The sequence below is a fragment of the Dendropsophus ebraccatus genome, chromosome 14, assembly GCF_027789765.1.
Source record: "Dendropsophus ebraccatus isolate aDenEbr1 chromosome 14, aDenEbr1.pat, whole genome shotgun sequence".
NCBI lineage: Eukaryota > Metazoa > Chordata > Amphibia > Anura > Hylidae > Dendropsophus > Dendropsophus ebraccatus.
In genome coordinates this window covers 27,705,934-27,720,048 of record NC_091467.1, presented here as the reverse complement: position 1 = coordinate 27,720,048, position 14,115 = coordinate 27,705,934, and the positions used below count along the sequence as shown (strand labels likewise).

Genomic DNA, 14,115 nt, shown 5'->3' with positions numbered 1-14,115 from the left:
GACATATATAATTATTTAAGAGAAAATACTGACCTTATCCCTAGGGGGTGCATGTAGATGTGCTGTATGCAGAGGGCAGTCCTCCTATGTCAGATGTGCAGCTCTTATCAGGAGGCAGCCACATGGAGAACTGAAACTCCCTTGTCATAACAAGGTTTATTTCTCATGCAGGCTTTATTTAGATTTTGGTAAATTTTAGATATGTAAAATACAGTTGTCGCTAGACTTTTCTATACTTTTCTGTACTTCTATTAATTCGTAAAGGGTAGATGATGGGTTCCTCTTTAACCCCTTCCCTCCCAGGTCAATTTTCATTTTTGCTTTTTCATTTTTACCGCTTTGTTTTTAAAAGGTCACAGCGCTTGCATTTTGTTACCTACAGACCCACATGAGCCCATATTTTTTTGCAATGTTAGACTTAATTTTTCCATAAAATATGCTGCACAACCGGAAAACAAATCATTTGTGCAAATTGAAAAAAAAAAACAAAAAAAAAAAACAGAGCAATTCTTTTTTTTTTTTTTCGGGGAGGGGGGTTCCCTATATGGTAAAACTAACATGTCAGCTATGTTCTTCAAGTCGGTCCAATTATGAAAATATGTAACTTGTATAACTGTTATTTTATATGACTGTTTTTAAAAAATTAGAACCTTAAAAAAAAAAATGCTCTATTTCCATCCTCATAACGCTTATTTTATTTTTTTTTGTCTATGGGGCTGTGTGAGGTGTCATTTTTTGCGCCATGATCTGTTCTTTCTATCTCTTCTTTTCTTATCAATTACTTTTGGGACTATTGGGTCCTTATCAATTACTTAACAAAAACAGCCTTCACAATAGCTGACGTTTCTGAGCTTTCTGATAATTTACCATCTAGTTGGTGTAATGACTGAAGACGTGGATCCGCTGTACCACCGCTAGCGTGTGTTGTGGCAGCTCTGTGGGTGTAGAGTCACTTGGGCACTTGTCACGGTAGCCTGGAGTGGTGTTGAGACCCACCTCCGGGAAAACGGTCGCTGCTTCCCAGACTTCTGATAACCAAAGTGTAAGCCTGGTGTATAAGTGTGAGTGCAGCAAGAACAAACCAGAGTCTAATATCTTAACCAGGATAACATTTGTTTACTTAAGGTCTTCAGTGCAATAATACAATAGTACTTTGACAACTACAGGTGCAGGTGAGAGGTAGTAGAAATAGTTTGTAGAGGTGCCAGCAGCATTTACTTTCTGATCTCATGGCCAATTTTATTGTAGGTTGGCAACAACTCTTACCTCTATACACATACGCATGCTGAAGTATTTACTCCAGTACGAGAAACAGCAAGTGGTATTGTTACATCAACAACTTGAGAAAGATCATTAACCCCTTAAGGACCGGGCCTGAAATGGCCTTAAGGACCGGAGCAAATTTTATGAATTTGACCAGTGTCACTTTATTCATTAATAACTTCGGAATGCTTTTACCTATCCGGATGATTCTGAGATTGTTTTCTCGTGACATATTGTACTTCACATTTCTTGTAAATTGGAGTCGATACTTATAACGAATCTTTATGTAAAAACCCAAAATAGCGTGAAAAATTGTGAAAAAATGCATTTTTCCAACTTTAAAACTTTTCTGCTTATACAGAAAATGGTTATACCACATAAATTATATATTAAATAGCATTAGCAACATGTCTACTTTATGTTGGCGGCATTTATTAAACTATATTTCATTTTTTATAGACAATAGAAAGCTTAAAACATTAGCAGCAAATTTCCAAATTTTCAGTAAAATTTCAAAATCAGATATTTTTAGGGAACTGTTCAGGTTTTGGCTATGTTCACACTACGTATATTTGAGGCTGTATGTTTGAGGCTGTATAGCAACCAAAACAAGGAGTGGATTAAAAACACAGAAAGGCTCTGTTCACATAATGTTGTAATTGAGTGGATGGCCGTCATTTAATGGCAAATATGTGCTGTTATTTTAGAACAACGGCTGTTATATTGAAATAATGGCCGTTATTTACCGTTATATGGCGGCCATCCACTCAATTTCAACATTGTGTGAACAGATCCTTTCTGTGTTTTCAATCCACTCCTGGTTTTGGTTGCTATGAGGACCTGACATGAGGACCAAATACAGCCTCAAATATACATAGTGTGAACCCAGCTTAAAGTGTATTTGAGGGGACTGTGTGTTAGAAAGCCCCACGAAGCACCCCATTTCAGAAACTGCACCCCCTAAACTCTGCAAAAGCACATCCAGAAAGTTTTTTAACCCTTTAGGGGAGTCACAGAAATAAAAGCTAAGTGTGTAAGAAATTTGAAAATTTTAATTTTCTGTGCAGAGATTTTATTGTAATCCAATATTTTTCATAATTATAAGCTTATTACCAGAGAAATGCACCCCAATATTGATTGCCCCGTTTCTGCAGTTTATAGAAATACCCCATATGTGGCCCTATTGCGCTATTTGACGCAACCACAAGCCTCAGATATAAAGGAGCGCCTAGTGTGTTTCAATGGCTCCGTTATTTTTGGTCATTTTTGACTGTACCACTTCAGGTTGGCAGAGGCTCTGGGGTGCCAAAACCTAAAAAACACCCCTAAAGGGACACCATTTAGAAAACTACACCCCTCAAGGAATGTAACAAGGGGTGCTTCACAGATTTTCCAAACAATATGGCTTGAAAAAAGATTAAAGTATTTTTTACACTAAAATGTTGTTCTAGCCTTCAATTTTTTATTTTCACAAAGGGATAAAAGGAAAAAAAAAACACAAAACATGTAGCGCAGTTTCTCCCGAGTACAGAAATACCCAACATGTGGACATAAAGTGCCAAGCGGGCGCAGGACGAGCCTCCAAAGGGAAGGAGCGCCAATTGGCTTTTGGAAGCTGGATTTGGATGGAATGGATTTCAAGGGCCATGTCGCATTTACAGAGCCCTCGTCCTGCCAAGACACTGGAAACCCCCCACAAGTGACCCCATTCTGGAAACTACACCCCTCAAGGAATCTAACAAGGGGTGCAGTGAGCATATGGACCCCACTGGTGACGGGCACAAATGTGGAAAAATTTGACGTGAAAGTGAAAATTTTCATTTTTTCACTTTCATGGCACAAATGTGCCCGTCATCCAGGGGTCCATATCCTCACTGCACCCCTTGTTAGATTCCTTGAGGGGTGTAGTTTCCAGAATGGGGTCACTTGTGGGGGGTTTACAGTGTGTTGGCAGCACAAGGGCTCTGTGAATGCGACATGGTGTTCATCATCCATTCTAGCCAAATCCAACCTCTAAAATCCAAATGGCGCTCCTTCCCTTCGGAGGCTTGCCCTGCACCCACATGGCGCTTTATGTCTACATGTGGGGTATTTACGGACTCGGGGGAAATTGCTCTACACATTTTGTGTTTTTTTTTCTCTTTTAACCCCTTGTGAAAATGATAAATTCAAGGCTAGACCAACATTATAGTGTAAAAAATTTAATATTTCATTTTCACGCCACATTGTTCCACATTTGTGCCCATCACCAGTGGGGTCCATATGCTCACTACACCCCTTGTTACATTCCCTGAGGGGTGTAGTTTCCATAATGGGGTCACTTGTGGGGGGGTTTAACTGTCTTGGCAACACAGGGGCCTTTTGAATGCAACATGGCCCCTCGAAATCCATTCCATCCAAATCCAGCCTTCAAAAACCAAATGGCGCACCTTCCCTTTGGAGGCTTACCCTGCACCCGAATGGCGCTTTATGTCCACATGTGGGGTATTTCCGTACTCAGGGGAAATTGCTCTACACATTGTGTTTTTTTTTTATCTTTTAGCCCCTTGTGAAAATGAAAAAATCAAGACAAGATCAATGATTTAGAGTAAAAATTAAAAAAAAAATTACACTTAATGTTGGTCTAGCCTTGATTTTTTTCCATTTCCACAAGGGGTTAAAAAAGAAAATAAAAGCAAATCGTGTAGGGTAAATACCCCTACACGAAAATACCCCACATGTGGACATAATGTGCCATATGGGCACAGGGCAAGTCACCAAAAGGACAGAGCGCCATTTAGAGGCTGGAATGGAGGATGGAGGCCATGTCGCAATTACAAAGCTCCTGTGCTGCCAGGACAGTAGAAACCCCCCACAAGTGACCCCATTATAGAAACTACACCCCATAAGGAATCTAACAAGGGGTGCAGTGAGCATATGGACCCCACTAGTGATGGGCACAAAAAATACCATTTTTTTCATTTTCACGTCCCAAATGTGGCCGTCACTTGGGGGCCATATACCCGCTGCCCCACTTGTTAGATTCCTTATGGGGTGTAGTTTCCAGAATTGGGTCACTTGTGGGGGGTTTCTACTGTCCTGGCCGCACAGAGGCTTTGTAATTGCATCATGGCATCCTCTAATGGGAATGGCGGCCATACCTATTTCGCTGGGGAAAAGGGACAATTCTAATTTATTTGGGGGTATTAGGCCAATTATTAGTTTATAAGGTTAAAAATGACAGGTGTCCATCAAACTCAACCTGTGTTGATCGAGAGGAAGGCAAAAACCCCTCGTGAGGCAGACGACAGTAGCCTCATCACAGGGGAAATATTCCTTCCTGACTCCATAATGGCGATCAGAATAACCCTGGATCAGGGTGACCCCTGAAATAGGAATAAGGGACAGAATTTAGAAAATGTAGAACCCCAATGACGTGTAGTACGCCTTGAAGCGATCCTGTATGCAGAGGCCGGGGGGATCAGGACAGGTGTCACACGGGAAAATGGTGTCCTTCCTGATCCCCCTGTTACGCCACACTCTGCACTTCTTCTGGGGTCTCCTGTTTTCCAGTGTGGGGGACGTCACCTAGAAAATGTTGTCCTGGTGCGATCCGGGGTCCTTCATATCCAGAAGCGCTGGGTCCGCTCCATGGCTGCTAAATATTAGGGCTCTATTACTGCTTCTGATATTTACGGATCGTGCCGCAAGCTACAGTAGCTCGGACAGCGAGGGACCAGAAGAGGGGGCGCTGGTATAAATGTTATCCCCGTACAGGTGGTAACCTTTATCCAGCAGTGGGAAGATCAGTTCCCGGACGATCTCCCTACTAACTCGGAGGATGGGAGGAGGAGGGGGGGTATGCAGGATTCGGGTGTCCCTTCCTTCATACACTCTAAGGGTACGTGCACACTGTGGAATCGCGAAGGATAACCCTTTGTGCATTCCGCAGCTGGCACCCGCCGGCGGACTGATGCAGGCGCGCGTCTCCGCACATGTCATAGACTCCATTCTATGCACGGGCGGATTCCGCTCTCCGTCCAACGTGTTGATGGAATGACGGATGATGGAATCCGCCCGTGCATAACATGGAGTCCATGACACGGGCGGAGACGCGCTCCTGCATCAGTCCGCCGGCGGGTGCCAGCTGCGGAATGCACGAAGGGTTATCCTTCGCCATTCCGCAGTGTGCACGTACCGTAAATCTTTAAGAGTACCCTGAGGTATGCTCACGGAGTGCGTAGAATTTCACACCATACCGTCATCTCTTATTGGGACGGTACTGGCGGAAAAGACGTGTCTGGGGGGCAGCGTACGCTACGCTACACCCAGACACGTCACTGGATGATGAGGAGGATGAGGATGAATGGAGGAAAGAAGGACCCCCCATTCATCCTCACTGGCTGTTTCAGTGTCGGAGGCAATAATAACGTATGCGTCCGATACCGAAAACACGCCGGGGGCCACTTTTATATAGGGATTGGTATATGGGGTATGTAGTGGTGTAGTGTAAAACTTTATTCAATGTAGTGTAGTGTGGTGTAATGTAGTTTTTTTTTACGTGTTTTTTACAGTAAGTATAAAAAAAAAACCTACGCCAAAAATGGTGTTGCTGATAAATGCCGCACTTATGTTCGGCACTTATCAGCAGACCGTGGCAGTAGGATATTAAAAAAACCACCCTACGCCAAAAAGGAGGAGTTGCTGATTAGCAGCGCACTTTCGTGCAATGCTGATCAACACTCAGCGGCGATAGTTTTTTAACTACATTCTGAACATCCCTGTAGTGGCTGATACGTGTATTACACTTATCAGCCGCTAGGGGGCAGCAGAGCGCAAGATCCGAAAAAAGACGACCCTGGAGCCGGAAAAATACGAAAAAAGACGACGCTGGAGCCGAAAAAAGCCGATCGGGACTCACGGAAGAAGCCGAAGACCCGACAAGATGAAGAGGACGCCGGGAACCCGGAAGACGCCGATCAGGACCCCGGGACAGGTGAGTAATGTACAAATACCTGCTCTGGACCCCTCAGCTACCTAGCTGAGGGGTCCGGAGCAGGTATTTATTACTTGTGGGGACTTTGATCGCCGTGAACGGCCGGCCGTTCACGGCGATCGGGACAGTGGTACCGTGACCACCATTACTTTTTACAGTAATGGCGGTCGGTGCTGTCCGAGGACGGCACCGACCGCCATTTTTTTCCGGGTCATCGGGCCACCGACGGCCCGGATAGGTTCCGATCGCCGCTATGGGCTTATCAGCCAATAGCGGCGATCGTCGGCATGGGGGGGGTTAACAACCCTCCATGCCGACAGGGAGAGATGGCCTGCTATGTATTATAGCAGGCTATCTCCCCCGATCGGGACCCGGCCGGCCGCGGCGCCCTCTTAAAGGACCCGCGTACCGTTACGTCATGGGTCCTTAAGTGACAGTGATCCATGACGTACCGGTACGACATGGGTCCTTAAGAGGTTAAGGTACAAACATTTAAGACACATCCAGAGTTCAGTGCATTAGAACAGAGGCTGCAAAAAGACATCAAAGCATTAGGCCATGTTCACTGGTGTAGGACACCGGCCGTTCTGTCATCATGACCCGTGTGCACCCGCATCCCAATTCACCACTGCACACAATGGAGCATGCGACCGCATAAAACTGACATGTCAGTTTTTCGTGCGGCCGAATGGAATCTCGGCCGGAGTGTATACTATGTGTATACACTCCGGCCGGGATTCCATTCATTCAAGTGCAACGTGCTGTATGTTTTGCATAAACCATGGCCGTTGTTGCAAATTGCATCAACGGCCGTGATTCATGTAAAATATACGTTGTGTGAACATGGCCTTACAGTGCGAGATAAAGGAGCATAAGCACAAAAAATACATGAGAGATGAAAGATTTTGGAACAGGACAAATCTATTTAACCCCTTGCCTCTAAAGCCTGTTTTGGCCTTAATGACCAAGCTAATTTTTTAAAATCTGACCTGTCTCACTTTATGCGCTTATAGCTCAGTGATGCTTTAAAGTATGCTAGCGATTCTGAGATTGTTTTTTCGTCACATATGGCACTTTATGTTAGTGGCAAAATTTGGTCACTACTTTGTGTTTTTTTTGTGAAAAACATCAAAATATCATGAAAAATTTGAAAAATTTGCATTTTATGAACTTTGAAATTCTCTGCTTCTTAAAAAAGGAAGTCATAGCACATAAATTAGTTACTAAATCACATTATCAATATGTCTTCTTTATTCTGGCATAATTTGGTAAACATATTTTACTTTTTTAAGGTGTTACGGGACTTCGAAATTTAGTAGCAATATATCAAATTTTCATGAAATTTCCAAAATGGATTTTTTTTTAGGGACCAGTTCTTTTTTTAAATGGATTTAGGAGGCTTGTATACTGGAAACCCCCATAAGTGACCCCATTTTGGAAACTAGACACTTTAAAGAATTAATCTAGGGGTATAATGAGCATTTTAACCCTACAGGGGCTGGAGGAAAGTGTTCACCATTAGGCCGTAAAAAAATTGAAAATTTAAATTTTCCAATAATATATACGTTTAGATTAAAGTTTCTAATTTTCAAAAGGAACATGAGAAAAAAAGCTCCCCAAAATTTGTAACGCAGGTTCTCCTGAATACAACGGTACCCCAGATCTGCATTCCGCAGCTGGCACCCACCGGCAGACTGATGCAGGCGAGTGTCTCCACCCGTGTCATAGACTCCATGTTATGCACGGGCGGATTCCATCGTCCATCCAAAAATGAACACATTGGACGGAGAGCGGTATCCGCCCGTGCATAGAATGGAGTCTATGACACAGACGGAGACGCGCGCCCACATCAGTCCGCCGGCGGGTGCCAGCTGCGGAATGCACAAAGGGTTATCCTTCGCCATTCCGCAGTGTGCACGTACCCTTAGAGTGTATGAAGGAAGGGACACCCAAATCCAGCCCCCACAATGCCCCCCCATCCTCGGAGTTAGTGGGAAGATCATTCGGGAACTGATCTTCCCACTGCTGGATAAAGGTCACCACCTGTACGGGGATAACTTATACTAGCACCCCCTCTTCTGGTCCCTCGCTGCCTGAGCTACTGTAGCTTGCGGCACGATCCGAAAATATCAGAAGCAGTAACAGAGCCCTAATAATTAGCAGCCATGGAGCGGACCCAGCGCTTCTGGATATGAAGGACCCCGGATCGCACCAGGGCAACCTTTTCCAGGTGACGTCCCCCACACTGGAAAACAGGAGACCCCAGAAGAAGTGCAGAGTGTGGCGTAACAGGGGGATCAGGAAGGACACCATTTTCCAGTGTGATACCTGTCCTGATCCCCCCGGCCTCTGCATACTGGATCGCTTCAAGGCGTACCACACGTTATTGGAGTTCTACATTTTCTAAATTCCTTCCCTTATTCCTATTTCAGGGGTCACGTTGATCCGGGGATTATTCTGATCGCCATTATGGAGTCGGGAAGGAATTTTTCCCCTGTGATGAGGCTACTGTCGTCTGCCTTACAAGGTTTTTTTTTGCCTTCCTCTGGATCAACACAGGTTGAATTTGATGGACACCTGTCATTTTCAACCTTATGAACTAATAATTGGCCTAATACCCCCAAATAAATTAGAATTGTTTCTTTTCCCCAGCTAAATAGGTATGGCCGCCATTCCCATTAGAGGATGCCATGATGCAATTACAAAGCCTCTGTGCGGCCAGGGCAGTAGAAACCCCCCACAAGTGACCCCATTCTGGAAACTACACCCCATAAGGAATCTAACAAGGGGGGCAAAAGAAATTCACTGCAGAGGAAAAAAGTGTATATTGTCTAAAATTTAACTTTTAATAGAGCCATTTAAAAGAACACACATATATATCCAAAAAATTGTATAAAAAGATAACCATGCCACTAAGCGGCATTTAACAAGCATGTGTCGGGGGACACTCAGATAAATTCATAGGGAATGTACTTACAGTTCGGTGTCTTCAGGGCTAGCCAGCCCTAGGATAAGAGACACTAAGGGAATAAAAAATCCCACAGTATTAGAAATTCTATACTGTACCTCAAAAATTAAAAGGCACTTGATAGCTGGGACAATGCCCTAGAGATTCCTGCCTATCATCACATTAACCCTATTCTGTCCCTTTCCCAAGACACAAGGCCGTCAAAAAAAGAAGGTGCGCAATTCACACCATGCGTATTGCCTCTACGCGTTTCCCTCCTCAAAAGATGATTCGTGGGGAGTTCATCAGGAGGCTTTTGATCACCGTCCTGGGGGTAACGATAATACCCAAACAGGACACTGGCGCCATTGATGGAAGACAGCACCAGACTAAACTACTAGCTGATATAAATAGTGCATGGCTAAATAAACCACTCCCCCCAGAAAAACAACGACATCACAGACTAGTCCATACATAAATTGGATACTTTTAAACTTACGTTATTCAGCTCGTGCCAGGAAGTAATTACTAGAGTTGCCCCCTACCGCAGCGCACGCCTGCACTCAGCTGGAACGCACGCCGTGGAACTTCCGGCAACCACCATGGAACGCAGACGTCAGATCCGCATAAGTAAATGCAGACGAGAGGTCCGTCGCTCCATGCGCATATACGCAGCGCAATGATGACGTAGCTTGCGTCTCAAAAGAGATACCATAGCTGGAACGCATCAGTGAAAACACATATAATGATACATAGTGGCCACTGTATACGCTCACCTAGTCAAATAGATGGTACAATCCTAATTACAAAACATATAACTACACATACTATTATGCAAACAGGGATCGCAACATCCATATCACAAGTCTGCATATGAAAACATTGCAATGATGTAGGGGAAGTGAAAAAATATTATGAGATGAAATAAAGATAAAAAATGAACACATCAACAATATATACAGATAAACACCCAAGCTCAAAAATGTAGCCGAGTGTACTGGTAACCGGGTGATAAAGTTATTTCCCTAGATAAATTACCTAAAGGCTAAGTTTGAAGGGGAATCCTCAATTAGATAAAGACATTATAATTTAATGCTTCATTCAAACCACCTGGATATGTGGACTTGAACCTAAAGATCCACTGGCACTCTTTTTGCAAGATCCTACGATCCCAGTCGCCTCGTCGTACCCCTGGTCTGACCACTTCTATTATGGAAAAACGTAACACCCTAGGGTCCCCGTCATGGTATTCCCATATATGTCTGGCCAGGGGTTTATCTCTCCGATGTCTAATGTCCCCATTAGGGACATTAGACATCGGAGAGATAAACCCCTGGCCAGACATATATGGGAATACCATGACGGGGACCCTAGGGTGTTACGTTTTTCCATAATAGAAGTGGTCAGACCAGGGGTACGACGAGGCGACTGGGATCGTAGGATCTTGCAAAAAGAGTGCCAGTGGATCTTTAGGTTCAAGTCCACATATCCAGGTGGTTTGAATGAAGCATTAAATTATAATGTCTTTATCTAATTGAGGATTCCCCTTCAAACTTAGCCTTTAGGTAATTTATCTAGGGAAATAACTTTATCACCCGGTTACCAGTACACTCGGCTACATTTTTGAGCTTGGGTGTTTATCTGTATATATTGTTGATGTGTTCATTTTTTATCTTTATTTCATCTCATAATATTTTTTCACTTCCCCTACATCATTGCAATGTTTTCATATGCAGACTTGTGATATGGATGTTGCGATCCCTGTTTGCATAATAGTATGTGTAGTTATATGTTTTGTAATTAGGATTGTACCATCTATTTGACTAGGTGAGCGTATACAGTGGCCACTATGTATCATTATATGTGTTTTCACTGATGCGTTCCAGCTATGGTATCTCTTTTGAGACGCAAGCTACGTCATCATTGCGCTGCGTATATGCGCATGGAGCGACGGACCTCTCGTCTGCATTTACTTATGCGGATCTGACGTCTGCGTTCCATGGTGGTTGCCGGAAGTTCCACGGCGTGCGTTCCAGCTGAGTGCAGGCGTGCGCTGCGGTAGGGGGCAACTCTAGTAATTACTTCCTGGCACGAGCTGAATAACGTAAGTTTAAAAGTATCCAATTTATGTATGGACTAGTCTGTGATGTCGTTGTTTTTCTGGGGGGAGTGGTTTATTTAGCCATGCACTATTTATATCAGCTAGTAGTTTAGTCTGGTGCTGTCTTCCATCAATGGCGCCAGTGTCCTGTTTGGGTATTATCGTTACCCCCAGGACGGTGATCAAAAGCCTCCTGATGAACTCCCCACGAATCATCTTTTGAGGAGGGAAACGCGTAGAGGCAATACGCATGGTGTGAATTGCGCACCTTCTTTTTTTGATGGCCTTGTGTCTTGGGAAAGGGACAGAATAGGGTTAATGTGATGATAGGCAGGAATCTCTAGGGCATTGTCCCAGCTATCAAGTGCCTTTTAATTTTTGAGGTACAGTATAGAATTTCTAATACTGTGGGATTTTTTATTCCCTTAGTGTCTCTTATCCTAGGGCTGGCTAGCCCTGAAGACACCGAACTGTAAGTACATTCCCTATGAATTTATCTGAGTGTCCCCCGACACAGGCTTGTTAAATGCCGCTTAGTGGCATGGTTATCTTTTTATACAATTTTTTGGATATATATGTGTGTTCTTTTAAATGGCTCTATTAAAAGTTAAATTTTAGACAATATACACTTTTTTCCTCTGCAGTGAATTTCTTTTGATTAGGTGTATTTTTCTCATTCGTTTTTCCTTGCTGTGATATTTTAACAAGGGGGGCAGCGGGTATATGGCCCCCTGGTGACGGCCACATTTGGGACGTGAAAATGAAAAAAAATGGTATTTTTTATTTTCACGGCACATGTTCTACACATGTGCCCGTCACCAGTGGGGTCCATATGCTCACTGTACCCCTCGTTAGATTCCTTATGGGGTGTAGTTTCCAGAATGGGGTCACTTGTGGGGAGTTTCTACTGTCCTGGCAGCACAGGAGCTTTGTAAGTGCGACATGGCCTCCATCCTCCATTCCAGCCTCTAAATGGCGCTCTGTCCCTTTGGTGGCTTGCCCTGTGCCCATATGGCACATTATGTCCACATGTGGGGTATTTTCGTACTCAGGGGAAATTACCCTACACGTTTTGCGTTTCTTTTCTTTTTTAACCCCTTGTGGAATTGGAAAAAAATCAAGGCTAGACCAACATTTAGTGAATTTTTTTTTTAATTTTCACTCTAAATCATTGATCTTGTCATGATTTTTTCATTTTCACAAGGCTCTAAAAGATAAAAAAAAACACGACTTCCGGTTCCGGCGCCGCCATGTAAGGACGCGTGGAGAGGGAGCTCCGCATCTTCACCCCAACAGCAGGCACCTTCTCCCCCTCCACCGCATATCCTGACATAGGCGCAGCCGGGACTGAGTGCCGGAAGCAAGAGCAGCCCCATACCGTGCCCGGTCCCGCAGGTCAGCTGAGTCACTCCTCAGCCCGCCTTCCGCGGACATCGCTGCGGAAGCGCGGCGCCATCTTGCCCGGCAGCTCGGACCTCCGGACCGGCCACACGCAGCAGCGGTGCTCACCGCTCGGCAGCGGGCCCGACCACAGCCGTGGCTTTACCGGACACGGCTCTTGAGCCCCTTGAGCTACAGAGGGGAGAAGGAGGTACCCCGAAGGCGCAGCCCTAACCGCGACGGAGCTGCCCTGAGGCAGACAGCCGCCATCTTGAAACAGTGTGTCCTCCACCAGCACCATCCAGGATCCCGGGTACAGCCTCACAGGACCGCTGCCCCTAACACAGACATTGCCAGAACGCAAGGCCATAGAGATCTGTATAAAGTGGCCCTCATCTCACCACATTCACTGGGGAGCTCTGTCCCCCCAAGATCATTGAGGACCTATTGTTGTGCCATATATCTATATCTGTGGGCACTCACTGGGGTGCTTGGAATACAGAGGACTATAAAGGCTTCTTCATAAATATCACCTATTCACATCCTCTATTGCTGAGACTGTGGTTTGAGCTCCTCCTGGTGGTTCAGATACATATCATTGCTGTACCTGGTGGAAGTTGTTATACCCTAACTCCCTTATTGGACATTGATGGATCAGTATATCGTTAAAATGGGCACCAAAACTAAAGGAAAAGGGGTGAAAACTACTAAACAGACCTCCTCCCAGCAAGAGCTGACCCCAGAGGACTCTGTTTCCAATTCCAGCTTTCCTGATATGTCGGGCCACCCACCGGCGCTGGGAGGACAGGAGTCAGATTACACCTCACAGGACACATCAATAGATTATAGACGCCTTGCGGAAGAAGTGGCCAGACACCTGGCACCTGACATACAGGAAACATTGGCGACTACAATCGCACGCTCGTTCCAGCAATTACAACAAACTGTGGCGCTTCATGATGAGCGCATTGATGATCTTGATCAAAGACTGCTCACATTAGAAAATGATATGGATTCCTCATTTGCTGGTCTCCAGGAACTTCAACAAGAGAATAAAAAATTATGGGACAGAGTGGAAGACCTGGAAAACAGGTCGAGGAGGAACAATCTGCGGATTGTGGGAGTGCCGGAGGCGGTACCTCAAAAAGACTTGAGGGCGTTATGCGAATCCGAGCTTCCGGATTTGTTAGGTATCAGGAGAACCTGTAGGGTTGAGAGAGCACACCGCATAGGACCTGACCTACGCACAGCTGAAGATGCCTCCCCCACCCAAGTGACTCCTACCAACCGCCCTCGACAAGTGATCGTAAGATATCTGGACTACACGGATAAAACTGCTATACTCCGTGCCTTTAAGCAACAGAATCAACCTTTGCAATATAAGGGCCAAAGATTGCTGATATTTGCAGATTATTCGGCTGAAGTCTCGAGGAAACGCAAGACTTTTTC

General features: G+C 44.8%; 1 protein-coding gene across 2 annotated transcripts in view; it reads right to left on the bottom strand.

The window, feature by feature from the left end:
- Window positions 1-14,115, bottom strand: part of LOC138772265 (NXPE family member 4-like) — a 97,499-nt gene that overhangs the window by 50,842 nt on the left and 32,542 nt on the right. Inside the window, exon 1 of one of the 2 annotated variants that reach the window (XM_069952551.1) lies at window positions 34-53. The exons of the other annotated variant lie outside the window; for it this stretch is intronic. The gene's annotated coding sequence lies outside the window, so the exon portion shown is untranslated. Of the gene's footprint in view, window positions 1-33; window positions 54-14,115 lie in introns of those variants that run through there. 2 annotated transcript variants of the gene reach the window in all.